The 13,927-nt window shown below is 42.0% G+C and overlaps 1 pseudogene; it reads left to right on the forward strand.

Moving 5' to 3' along the window:
• Nucleotides 1-1,498: 1,498 nt before the first annotated feature.
• The window catches only part of LOC123831088, a 32,014-nt pseudogene continuing 19,585 nt past the window's right edge, over nucleotides 1,499-13,927 (forward strand).

Here is a 13,927-nt window from a genome sequence, read left to right on the forward strand (position 1 = left end):
ACTCACCTCTGTTACGTCTTCCATCTCAGGTCTTACATGTTTATATAAACATCAAAATCAATGCAAATCTGAAATTTAATAGGAGCCTGCTTATTTCCTCTGGTTTACACTAATTTTATCCAGGCTGGCCAGCTGTGCTTTTGCGTTCTCTGTAGACTTCCCTGATATTATCCTCTGTGGCAATCTTTCAGGTTTTTGTATCATAATTGCTAATCCCTAAATCAGGAAAATCCTAATAAATGATTATTTGCTTATTGAATTACAAGTGACTCAAGAAACAGATATTCATGTAAGAATGTTAGCATGTTTATTAGCTCAAGGACCTTTTTTTTTTGTAAAGTATCTTAAGCTTTTAAAAGCCTTAAAAATTAGCAAATCATCATAGGTCAGAGAGAGAAAGTTAACTCAACAATTTATTTCTGGCAAAAATCAGATACCTTTTGGATGCAATATAACCAACACACACATATATAATAAAAAACTTAAATTGAACTGAACAATTCTCTATGATTTTGATAAGCCATCTTACCCATTATCAATTGACTGAGAATATTTCTTTCTTTTTGAGTGGGAAAAACTAACATGTCAAATATTGTTCAGTGATTATCAGTAGAACAAAAAAAAATAAGATTCAATGGCATACAGCCAAAAAGAAATGCATTGTAAACAGTGTTTAGGGTCTTTTTACAATTAAAATCTCTGATGTAATTTTTCTCCACAGTTTATTTTTCTTCTTGGGTTTGACTAAAAACAAAATAATTCCTGATTGTGTCTCCAATCACATCGCTGAAAATCTTTATTGCTGAACACATGATCAAAAAGATTATCTAGGCTTGGAGTAAATGTTCAATTATGATGTAAACAATCTAGAACTGAGAAAGACAAATTGGGCATAGTTGCTTAACTTTACAGAGAATTTAACAGTCTAGCAATGAACACTGCCCTTCTACTTTGTATTAGTGAGCTTGTAGTATTGTTCAGGTTTTTCTCACTCTCTAGGTCTAGTACATCAATTTTGGCAAGCAGGAAACTTGAGAATCTCTGATGTGAACTTCTGGTATAATAAGTAAGGATCTGGCCTTATTTAACATAATTGAAGTGTTCTGTAAGGAGGTTTTTGGACCTGAACTAGACTAGCAAGTACAAGCAGGAATGACAGCATCTAAAAATGAAGCATGTCGACCTTCACACAAATTCAAGATTTCATGTTTCAGTTCACTTCACTTGTATCTGTAGTAGTGAGCAGTACAGGCGCACTTCCGGAGGGCGCCGCCAGGGGTCGCTAATGCACAGCGCCTTCGTCCACTACAGGCGTACAGGAGAGCTCTTTCCTCGCCTCAGTTTCTGCCGGAAGTGGCCCGTCCTGGTGTTTTCTCCCACTATTTGCTTGTGCATTTTCTAGTGGGCTTGAGGCTGGGGGCTGGATGAGGCCTGGGGCTGGAAGAGGCTTGGCGCTGAATGAGGCTTGGCGGGTAACTCGAGCTTAAACCGGGGTAACATGGATATTCTGAGGTCGGAGATCCTCCGGCAGCAGCAGCTGGCGGAGGACTTGAACCTGTCCGCGGTGAGGAGCCTGGAGATCGTGGGAGGGGTTGAGTAGCGGTTAGGGAAAGGGGAGGCTGGGGTTGGAAGTGAGGAGACTGGTACTGACAGGACTGCGGCGGGGGTGGGGCTTAACCAGGGGGCCCCGCCCCCTACCTGGAGCCGCCCCTACAGGTCCACCTTTGACCCTTTTTACTTGGGAGCCTCAGGGCGTTAAGTTGGGAAGTTATAGGAAAAGTCGAGATTTTCGTAATATTTCCCCTAGCTCCTCGCTATTCTCTCTCAGTTTCCCTAACTGTCCCTTATTCTCCATCTCATCTGTCGGAATTCTGCCCCAGTTCTTCTGGTCGTTCACGTTTGTGGTTTCCTAGCGGTTTGTGCCCAGCTGAAGAGTAAAGGGCGGGCCGACCCAGAATTAGTTTTTAAATCTTTGGTTCCGACTGGTAAAACCGGTTTTTTATTGCATTCTCTTCCCTACCCCCCAGCCCCCACCGTATACCCATAGAAAAGCCTGTTGGTCAGCTCTTCACTGACAGGAAGGCTGAAACTGTGTTGGAGAAACAGTGGAATTCTAAAGAGGAAAAAGAATTACGTGACCTGGCAACTTCCTTAGTTGATCTCCGTTACTTTATTGCATAACAAAAACTTAGATCACCGGTTCTGAAAGCTTTTGGTTTAAGGACCCCATACACTCTTCCAAATTATTGAGGATCTCAAAGGGGTTTTGTTTATGGGTTTATCGATATTTACTGTGTTGGAGGTTAAAGCTGAGAATCTTTAAAAATATTTATACATTGTATTAATTCATTTATTATTTGATGGTATTGGTTTACTGAGTTACATCTTCCAAATGTTGATATATTTCATTACCTCGTATTTTAAAAACTACATTATTTAATATCACCAGTGATGGCATGAGAAACATCTTTAAGTATTGGGACACCATCAAGCTTGTGGGGAGAGATCTAACATCTCCACAGTTTTAATTTTTACTCAAAAGCTAGCTTTTTATCATAGGCAGCTAATACTATCAGTAAGTGGCAGGTTCACCTTGTTAACTTTTGGGAAGTTGACCAAAGTCTGAATGACTATCGTTTGTAGGTATTCTTTCATGTAAAAATAATATTCCATGAAAAAGGCAGCCAGCTTAGTTTGTAACTTAATCACACAAGTGCTTTCCTTCCAGACAGTCATCATACTGCTTTATAAATGAGAAGTGCTGTGTATGTACTCGCCAAGGCTCAGGAGACTTACCCTTGCTTTTCGTGCTCAGTGCAAAATGTCCAGGCAAATAGTGCCTTAGCGCTGAAAAGATGTTTGACCTCACAGACCCTCGCAAAGGATCTTGAGGATCCCATGTCTGGGGATCACACTTTGAGAACATCTGCTCTGATACTGGATGTAATGTAAGATTAATGTATATGGTGAGGTGTGAGTAAATTGGGATTATTTGGTGAATGGAGCTCATTAAATAGAATATTATTTAGCAGATGAAGGGGGGAGCTTATTCATATTTGTAATTAAATTATTTTTATCTCTACTTCAGCAATGTTTTTCTTTAGATGAGTGGTTTGAGATATTTGAAAAAGTAATTTAGATCTTGGAATGCGTAATTGATATGAGTAGGACCAGAATGTTGAAAAATCTAAATACTTGAGAGGCAAAATTGAATCACGAAAGGCTGAGCTTTCCCTCCCAGGTTTATAATGTGCATATTTGCATAATCAGGTGGGTGAGTATTCTTGAATAATACAGATATACTTCATTTTATCGTGCTGTCTTTTACTGTGCTGTGTTTTATTGTGCTTTGCTTTGTTGCGCTTCACAAATGTTGCATTTATTTTTACAAATTTAAGGCAAGACTCTCCACCAGCAAAATAGTTACAGCTTGCTTTAATGCAATACTCACCTGATTGTACTTGTCTGGAGCAAACCTGCAGTGTCTCCAAGGAGTGCGTGCGTCTATAAGAAAGTGTGTAACTAGACACCTTTACTTTTTGTACCAATGGGTAGACAGCTTTTTGATTTGTAGCTGTATAATGTTATAGCTAAATAGAAACAGTTGCTTTTTAGTCTTTAACTTTCTGCATCATAGTGCCAGTAACTTTCATTCTTTTTTCACTGCTCCAACACAGTAAGAAGTACATTCTTATATTTTGTTGATATGTATATGAAAACTTTCATGAAACAATTATTACCTTAACCACATGTGATTCTATCATTTGTTTTATTATTTTAATCCATTCTGTTTCTTTTTTCTTTTTTTAATGCTGGTTGCAGATCCCTGAATTGTTTTCATTGCCATATTTGTAGCTGGGAAACCCCCATCTCTGTTGTATATTGTTCTTCCAGAAGAGCCTCCTCATCTTGGTTATTTCTAGTGGTGTCCCAGTTTTTTATTGTTGCCTGACAGTTGAAAATTAAATACCTTATGAGTGCCCCTTTGTTAAACTGGAGAAGCTCCTAAGATAAGCCTGCTATCACCTGTCCTGAAACAATTCTGTCTGGTGTAACTACTTTGAGTTAATTGCTCAAATGCTAGTGCTTTGGAGCCCTGGGGTTGGTGAGTCATCAGCAATGCCTCATTTATTTGGAAAACTGGGCTTTTGGGTCATAATTAGCAGTTTTATTAGTTGTAGTTATGAGGGTGGGCTTTGTGTAAAATTATAGCTTTTTCCCCCATTATTATATGGGGAAAAAGATGTTTCCTGTATGTGTGATATTGCACTCTGCCACAGAGGACTGAGAAAGTAATGCTTGATCGTTTTCTTTAAGGAACATGCATTCAATTTCACAGAGAAGAAAGAAGCCAACAGGCAAGGAATCCCTCCTCGTTTCCTCTAAGATGAGTGAGGCATTGGTTACAGCTTGATCCAAACCTTCCACCTGCACATTGGATCCCAGCTCCTCCTTTTAGCGTCACAGGAACCTTAATATCACCTACTCCTTTTCTTCCTGTGTCTTTAGTTTCTGTTCTGGCTTATCCCCATCAGCAATGAAACATACAATGCCTCCCACACCTTTAAAAAAGTGTTTTGTTTTTGTTTTTTAGCGACTCTTTTTTTTCTATGTAGCCAAGCTTCCTAAAATAAATCTTAATTCTCACTCATTTCCTCACCTAATACAAACTGGTTTCTGCCCCCACAGCTACACTGACCCCCTTCTAACCAGGGACAATAGTGACCTTCATTTTTGTGACTCACAACAGCACCTGACACTCTCCACTGGTCCTCATCCTTTTCCTTCCCTTGGCATCCCTTCCATCACAGCTGGCTTCTCAGGCTTCGTATTCTTGATCTCTCTGTCAGGCCGTGTCTTTTTGTTTGTTGGGTTGGTTTTTCTTGTTTATTTTTTGTCCTGTAAATGTAAGTTTTCATGAAAGTTCAGGCTTAGGCCACTCTTTCTTCACATTGAATATTCTCTTAATTTTATATTAACCTCTAGATTTCAGTTACCATCTGAGCCTTTTGGATGGACTAAAGAGTATCCATTAGCTCCTTGAAGTTTTATAAAAAACTTAGCATGTATATATATATTAGGTTGGCTAAAAAGTCCGTTATGGTTTTTCCATACAATGACAATAGTAGCACTTAGTTGTCTTTAACTTCATTTGAAACTATTTTGTTAGATTGTATTGTGACAGCTGTCCTATCCAGAGGCCACCTGTCTACCCTTCTGTCTCATACCCAGGCCTCTTCCTTCCTCCCATATTAATAGATTATATCAGTCTTCTTTCAGGTCTCACATTGTCCTAATGGGGTGGGGGAAGGAAGGGAAGAGTCCCGCCGCTATATCACAGCATGGGGCTGTGGCTGGGGGTGTAAGAACCCCTTCCCTCCAGTGAGTCAGCCTCTGGCTCCTGCTGCTGAGCTGCCTCAGCTGTGCCACTGCGCTCCCTGGGTTGTCCCTGCTGCCTGCTGGCTTCCTCAGTGCAACTCCGCCTTGGGCCCTGGGTCAGGGAGGTGACAGCTCCCTCCCCAGTAAGTACCACAGTCTCCGGAGGCAGTGGGGTGCACAGCCCTGCCTGGGGTGGAGGGCACCGAGACAAGTCTGGGCGCCCAGGTGCAGGCTCTCTGGAGGCCTCTTCCCAGGTAGGGATATTTGTTTTTTCAATTTACAAATATTTTTATTGCTAATAATGAGTCAAATCAGGATGCATGTGTTTTTTTCTCCTTGAATGCTGTTTTTCTTTTTTTTATTGTTGTTAAATTACAGTTGTTCCTATTTTTCCCCCATTACTCTCCCCTGCCCTACCCACCTCCCACATTCAATCCTCACCTCTGTTGCCTTTGTCCATGGGTCCTTTGTACATGTTCCTTGATATTTAAAAATTCCTCAGAATGGCTCCTGCCCCCAATCTGCAAAGCCAGAAGCACCAGGCTGGGCAGTAGCAGCGGCAGCTGTTCCACCAGGAGGGGCCATGCAACACTTCCACACGCGCCTATACACTTGCCTGCATACACGCTCACTCACACACACTGTCACTCACACTCGCCTGGATTTTCCAGGTGATTGCTCTGTGGTTTAGCTGCAAGACCAGTGCGGGGCTGGGAGCAAGTAGATGAAGCTTCCAGCTGCTCTGCAGCATCTTGCATTCCTTGGTCATTATTTCTTCGGTTATGTTTTCAAACCCATGATCTCTCTCTGGTAGCCCTATGATGCGAATGTTGGTATACTTAATGCTGTCCCAGGGGTCCCTTAAACTATGTTCATTTCTTTTTATTCCTTTTTTCTTTTTTTTAAGATTTTATTTATTTTTAGAGAGAGGGAGAAAGAGTAGAAGAGAAACATCAATGTGAGAGAGAGAAACATCAATTAGTTGCCTCCTGTACATGCCTAGGGCAAGGACTGAAACTGCAGCCCAGGCATGTGCCCTAACTATGAATCCAGCCGGCGACCTTTTGTCTCACAGGATGATGTTCGACCAGCAGAGCCACACTGGTCAGGGTTGGATTCATTTTACTTTTGCAGCTCCAATTGGGTGTTTTCTGCTATTTTGTCTTCCAGATGACTGAGTTGATCCTCTGCTCCATCTACTCTGCTGATGATTCCTTCCAATGTATTTTTCACTTCAGTTACTGTGTTCTTCATTTCTGACTGACTGTGTTTTATGTTTTATGTATCTGTGTTGAAGTTCTCACTGAGTTCATCTATTTTTCTCCTAAGTTATTGATCATCTTTATAACCAGTGTTTCAGTGTTTTGAACTATGTATTTGGTACATTGCTTATCTCCATTTTCTTTAATTTTTTTCTGAAGTTTTGTTCAGTTCTTTATTTTGGGACGTGTTTCTTTGTCTCATTTTGGGTGACCCCCTGTGTTTCTATATATTAAGTAGATCTCCTCTATCTCCCATTCTTGGCAGTGTGGCTCTATGTAGTATGTGTCCTGTGACACCTAATGGTGAAGTCTCCTCATCACCTGAGCCACATGCTCCAGGGATGTTTCCTGTCCCTCGTGTGACTTATGTGTGCCCTTCTTTTGTAGTTGAGACTTGATTGCTGTTGACACATCTGTGGATAAGATTGACCTTCACTCTGACTGGCTGTGAGGGCTAAAAATGATTACAGCAGACAAGCTGTTGCTTTTGTGGGATCTGGCTGCATGAAATGGGAGTCGTTTTAGGGGGGCTCAGGTGCCAATTAAGTCTACCTTTCTGGTGTGTTGTTTGTGGTGCAGTGCTCAGGTGTCATCTGAAGCCAGCCACTAGGTATGTCAGTTCTGGAGCCTCTGAAGAGGGGCACCCATGCAGGTCAATTCAGCTTCCTTTTGTGCCCAGGTCGGGGCCACTTGGTGGGAGTTACAATGCAAGTAGAGTGATCTGTGGTTGGTTGCTGCTTGTACTGGGCTTAGAGGCACTTGGGAGAGGCTATGCTGTGAACCGAGGTGAGCTGCCACTAATGTCAGTCTTGGGACCCACTGGTGGGCTCCACAGTGAGCTCCTGGCAAATTAGGTCCTTAATTTGCCAGGTTGAGGGCCACCTTACGGGAGTTACAATGCAAGTCGAGGCTGAGCCAGGCTTAGGCTTGCTTAGCAAGAGGTACAGGCCATACTGAGGCCAGCCACTGTGTTTGTTTGGTACTTTTGGGCCTCTAAAAGATTTTGGGGAAGTCTTCAGCACCAGCCGAGGTAAGCTGCTGGTGTGGAAAGGCCTCCACAAGTGGCTCCAGCCAGGTGTGTGATTTGGGTGGGGCGGGGTCTCAAGGAATCACCAATGCTGGGTGAACAGTTTTAGCTGTCAGTGGGGAGCTCAAATTTGGCACCTGACAGTTCATCCTCCCCAGGAGAGAGTTGCCCTTACCTTTGCCCTTCCAGCCCTTGCCCTGAATCTAGTCAATTTAATTCCTCCTTGTATGTCCCTAGTACTTGTGAGTTGCTGCCTATGTGTTGGAGCCCAGGGCAAGTGAACTTACAAGTCAGGGGGTCTGTGCTCAGGCCCTTTAAGAGCATGCCTTGGTCTTCATTAGTCCTCTTTCTTACTCAGAAGCAGTTCTTTGACGCGTGCTCACCGGCCAGCAGTGAGCGCAGAATGCTGCAGATGGCTCATGGAAACAGGAGAAAGACATACACAGATACAAGCAGTTTCTATGTGGAAGTAAAAACAGAATGGCCACTCTCTCTAGTGGGGAGAGTGCCCCATATCTAATCCCAAGCAGATTTTTGTTGAGAATACAGACTTAGTTTGTGGATTCACAGTCTGGCAGAAAAGATCAAAAGAAGTAGGTGACTTACAAAGGTGCAGACAGAACCCCCGCTGTGATTCTGGGCAGAGATTGGAGTTTTAACATATGAAAGGACTACAGGTTCCAAAGGTTTCCTGTCTGTGCCTTTAAATTCCAAGTTAATAGCATCCTCCAGCAAACAGATCTCACAGGATCTTGCATATTCTATGTCCCAGGCCTGATTACCCCGAGGGTCCGCCATTTCTGGTCTGGGCTGTACCGCCCCTGCTATTTCCACAGGCCTGAGTTAACAGAGAAGACAAAGGCAGCCAGGAGACTTGGATTTCTCACAAGGACTCAGGCTTTGACAAAGCCAAGGGGGCAGGGGTTGATGTCCATCACCCCTTCATTTCCACAGCTCCAAGTCTCTTCCCTTAGGGCATTCCCACGTGATCGCGTCTGTCTTAGATACATTCTCTTCCTTAGAGAATTGTTACCCATCATTGACTGCTGATCACACAATGAAAGCCAGGCATTAGAACAGACAGCATTCATACCAGGGAAATAAGTTTTGTCTCCTTAGTGGCTTCTGGTCCAGAGGTCTTTCACTCAGCCTAAGTCATGGGGGGTTACAGCTTCCTGAGACCAGGCAGGGTGGTCCCCAACAATTCTTGCTGGTTTTCACAGGCAAGTGTTATTGGAGCTCCTTCCTGGCACTGGTGTCCCAGTTTTAAGAACCTGGTGTGAGGCTGGACCCCTCACTCCTCAGAGGGGACCCTCTGCATCCAAGAAATCCTTCCTGATTCAGAACCGCCGCACAGTGAGCTCCATGTCTCTCTCCTCCTGCCAGTCACATAGTGGGGACTTCTTTATATCCTTAGTTATATGGTCCTGTTCATCTCTTCTTTAGGTGGATCTCAATGATGGTGGTTCTATAATTTAGTTGTAATTTTGATGTGGTCTAAGAAATTCCTACAAGTCCATGAACCCCATTTTGAGAATTGATCTTTTAGGCTTAAAATCTTGTCCAGTGTGTTCAATGAAATTGAGACATGAAGTTAAAGATATTATTTATAGATGAATTCATGGATTCTGGCTTGCTGAGTCCTTTACTTTCTTCCTGAGGGGAAGATATATCTTCTCTTCCTCTCATATCTGTTCTTTCTGAGAGGACATCATATGTGTTTGTCAGCTTATTTATTTAAAATGTGACAATTACCTGCTACATCGTCAAAGGAACGATTTATGATGCTAAAATAACATTTTAGGAGTGTAGAACTGTAGCTTGGAATACTGGACAATACAAAGGACTTAAGGATCAGAGTTCTAGTCCTGCCTCTGTTACTCACGAGACCAAGTTATGGGATTGTCACCCTTCTAATTCTTAACGTGTCTCACCTCTACCACGAGATTCATGTTATTTGTCCCCACCTTTCTCAGGGTAGTTTTGATATTCAGATAATAGCATCAGTTCCTTAGCCCAGGTATATCTTTGTTACATCTGTAAAGCTGTGCTGGGTGTGTGGTAGATGTTTACTGAGTTAATGTATGAACTTTTAATAAATTTTGTTATGAAAGTTTTAAACATACCTGAAAATGTAATTGTATAATGAGCTCCTGTCTACTCTTCACGTAACACATATGTAACTCTAGAAAATATGAACATGTTTTTTGACATAAATAACACCCCTTTTTATTACAAAATCTTTTTTTAATATATTTTATTGATTATGCTATTACAGTTGTCCCATTTCCCCCCTTCATTCCCCTCCACCCTCCACACCCTCTCCCACCCACATTCCCCCCTTTAGTTCATGTCCATGTGTCATAAGTTCTTTCCCTTCTATATTTCCCACACCATTCCTGCCCTCCCCCTATTTTCTACCTATTGTCTATGCTACTTATTCTCTATATCTTTTCCCCCTCCCTCCTCCTCCCACTCCCTATTGCTAACCCTCCATGTGATCTCCATTTCTGTGGTTCCGCTCTTGTTCTCTTTGTTTACTTAATTTGCTTTTGTTTTAGGTGTGCTTGTTACTAACTGTGAGTTTGATGTCTTTTTGTACTGTTTATATTTTTTATCCTCTTTTTCTTAGATAAGTCCCTTTAACATTTCATATAATAAGGGCTTGGTGATGATGAACTCCTTTAACTTGGACTTATCTGAGAAGCACTTTATTTCCCCTTCCATTCTAAATGAAAGCTTTGCTGGATAGAGTATTCTTGGATGTAGGTCCTTGCCTTTCATGACTTGGAATACTTCTTTCCAGCCCCTTCTTGCCTGCAAGGTCTCTTTTGAGAAATCAGCTGACATTCTGATGGGAACTCCTTTGTAGGTAACTGTCCCCTTATCTCTTGCTGCTTCTAGAATTCTCTCCTTCATGTTTATCTTGGGTAATGTAATTATGATGTGCCTTGGCATGTTCCTCCTTGGGTCCAACCTCTTTGGGACTCTCTGAGCTTCTTGGACTTCCTGGAAGTCTATTTCCCCTGCCAGATTGGGGAAGTTCTCCTTTATTATTTGTTCAAATAACTTTTCCACTTGTTGTTTTTCCTCTTCCCCTTCTGGTACCCCTATAATTTGGATATTGGAACATTTAAAGGTGTCCTGGAGGTCTCTAAGCCTCTCCTCATTTTTTTGAATTCTTGTTTCTTCATCCTTTTCTGTTTGGTTGTTCCTTTCCTCCTTCTGGTCCCTTCCATTGATTTGAAACCGAGTTTTCTTTCCATTGCTATTGATTCCCTGTGCATTTTTCTTCATTTCACTTATTGTAATCTGCATTTTTTCATCTAATTTATGACCAAAGTCCACCAATTCTGTGAGCATCCTGATCACCAGTGCTTTGAACTGTGCATCTGATAGGTTGGCTATTTCTCAGTCACTTAAAAAAATTGGCACAGGGGCTTTTAACTCTGTTTGAGCCATCCTTTTTATTTTATTTTATTTTTTTTTCCTTTGGTCTGGTCGCTCCTGTTACATATGAGGGGTGGAGCCTTAGGTGTTCACCAGGGCGGGGCACCTCAGTTGCTGGGTTGTGACGTTGTATGTGGGGGTGGGATCCGAGAGGGAACAATGGCACTTGTTCCACTCTCACCAGGACTCGAGTCCCCCTGCCGCTTCCCACCAGCAAATTTGTCCCCTCTGGTGCTGGCTCCCGGGCGGGTGGGCCTGTGCACTCTCTCGGACTCTGTGGGTTTCTCCAAGGAGCCTCCTGTGAGGCTGAGAGAATCTCCCAGCCTCAACTTCCACAGGTGTTTTTAATCGGTGCCTTCAGGCTTTGTTTCCCGGCACTGGGTCCCTGGGATGCGCAGTTTGTGTTGTGCTGCCCATTTTCCCTAAGTTCTGCGCTCGAATGTGCGGCTGCGGACAGCCAGCTGCCTTGTGCACCTCACTGGGTCTGCTGGTTGCCTCCACGCCCAGGGTTTGCCACAGGTCCGTCTGATGCGGGCTGTGGTCTGCGCCCTGCATGCGTGCGTCTGCCAACCACCGATTTTTCCTGCCAGTACCCCTCCACCCCTCTCCATAGGCCTCCAATTCTGCCCCTCCTTACCGGACTGGATGTATGGTATTCAGACTTCCCTTGGGTTCATTTCTCTCTGTTCTGGTTGTTTTTTGTTTGTAAATTCTTGTTGTCCTTAGTTTTGGTTGTGCGAGGAGGTACAGAGCAACCACCTATGCCTCCATCTTGGATCCTCTGAACATGTTTTTATATAAACAAAATGACACATAACAGAATTAAAATTAGGTCCTTAGTATCATCAAATACTCCTTTCATATTCAAATATCTGCAATTGAATTAAAATATACACATAGATATCTTTTTACAGTTGATTTTTTTAAATCAGCCCCACACAGAACACAGTCACAGTCCTTTCATCTGTTTATTTTAACCCCTGGTTTCTTGTAACTGTAAACATCTTTATTCTCCTAGATCTGCCCCTTTTGGATGCCATTAACTTGTTGGAGAAACTAGGGGTAGTTTTGTAAAACTTTAGTGTTTGATTGTTACTTGGTGGTGTTATTTACCTTATTCCTCTATTACCTTCATTTCTGGTAAACTTGAAGGTAGACCTGAATGTTTGATTAGATTCATATTGACCTTTTTGGCAGGAATGCTGTATTGGCGTGTACTTTCTACATGTATCACACAGGATAAAATGTTCACACAGTATATAATATAAAACATAATGTTTTCTTGATGCCAGGCTTGATCAGTGGGTCTGATTAGCAGCCTGGTCTTTCCATTGTCCACCGTCAACCTTTCCTGTCTTAACATCCATTGGTGGCCATTGCCTGAGTGAATGAGCTTCGGACTATGAGTGTTAAATACCTGAGAGGAGTGGTACTGAAGTACTATTAAAATTACTACTAATAAAATAGGCATCGTCTTTAGTTAAGCAAAGTCATCAGTGGAACAAGAACTTTAGATAGTAACAAGCCTCCAAATTAGGGACTATAGACTTAACAGCAAGTACAGGCAAAAATAAATGAATGGGACTATATCAAATTAAAAAGCTTCTGCACAGCAAAAGAAACCACCTCCTTCAAAACAGAAAGCTTCCCTGGCCGAGTGGCACAGTTGGTTGGAGCATTGTTCTGTGGAACAGCATACACCAAAAGGTTGTGGGTTTGATCCCTGGTCAGGCATATATCTAGGTTGCAGGTTCAGTCCCCTGTAGGTAGGGGTGCGTGCAGGAGGCAACCATTGATGTTTGTCTCCCACATGGATGTTTCTCCCCTCCCCACATTAATATATTCATATATCCTTGGGTGAAAATTAAAACAAGTTACTCTCAGCACCTTCTAGTATGCTATACAGTATTAACTATAGTCACCATGTTGTACATCACATATTAGTAACGTGCATATTTTACAACTGCAACAGTCTATTTTAAGTTGATTACAGTTTAATTTTGAACACATTCTAAACCTCTAAATTTTTACTTGACCGAGCCCATGTTTTGTTTTTGATGTCACATTTTACATCTTTTTGTCTTGTGTATCCCTTAGTTAATTAGTGCAGTTACATTATTTTTACTACTTTTGTCTTAACCTTCATACTACCTTCATACATGATTGACTAATTCACTGCCTTTATATTTACCAGAGAGATTTATACTTTCATATTGTTTCCTTGTTACTAATCAGCACCTTTTCTTTTCGGCTTAAAAAAGTCCCTTAACATTTCTTGGAAGTCCAGTTTATTGGTGATGTACTCCTTTAGCTTTTGCTTGTCTGGAACACTCGTCATCTCTTCTTCAATTCTGAATTATAATTTTGCCAGACAGAGTGCTGTTCTCTCCTGGAAGTTTTTTCTTTCAGTACTTGCAGTATGTTGTGCCCCTTCCTTCTGGCCTGCAAAGTTCCTGCCAGAAAACCTGCTGATGGCTTGAAGAGTCTCTCCTTGTCTTTAACTTTTGACATTTTAATTACAATGTATCTCAGTGCTTTCTAAGCTTTTGCCAACAGTTTTCTGCAGTAACACCTCCATTTCTCCATATCCTAGCCACCACTTGTTATTTTCTGGGGTGTTTTTGTTGTTGTTTTGGTTTGGTTTTGATAATAGCCATTCTAATGGGTGTGAAGTGATATTTTATTGTGTAGTTTGCATGTCCTTACTTACTAGTGACAGTTGAGCATCTTTTCATTTGCTTATTGACCCTTTGCAAGTCTTCAGGTCCTTTGCCCATTTTTAATCACATTGGTTGTTTTTTGTTCCCAA

Source organism: Phyllostomus hastatus, unplaced genomic scaffold (assembly GCF_019186645.2).
Source record: "Phyllostomus hastatus isolate PE091 unplaced genomic scaffold, TTU_PhHast_1.1 phas_scaffold_1674, whole genome shotgun sequence".
Taxonomy (NCBI): domain Eukaryota; kingdom Metazoa; phylum Chordata; class Mammalia; order Chiroptera; family Phyllostomidae; genus Phyllostomus; species Phyllostomus hastatus.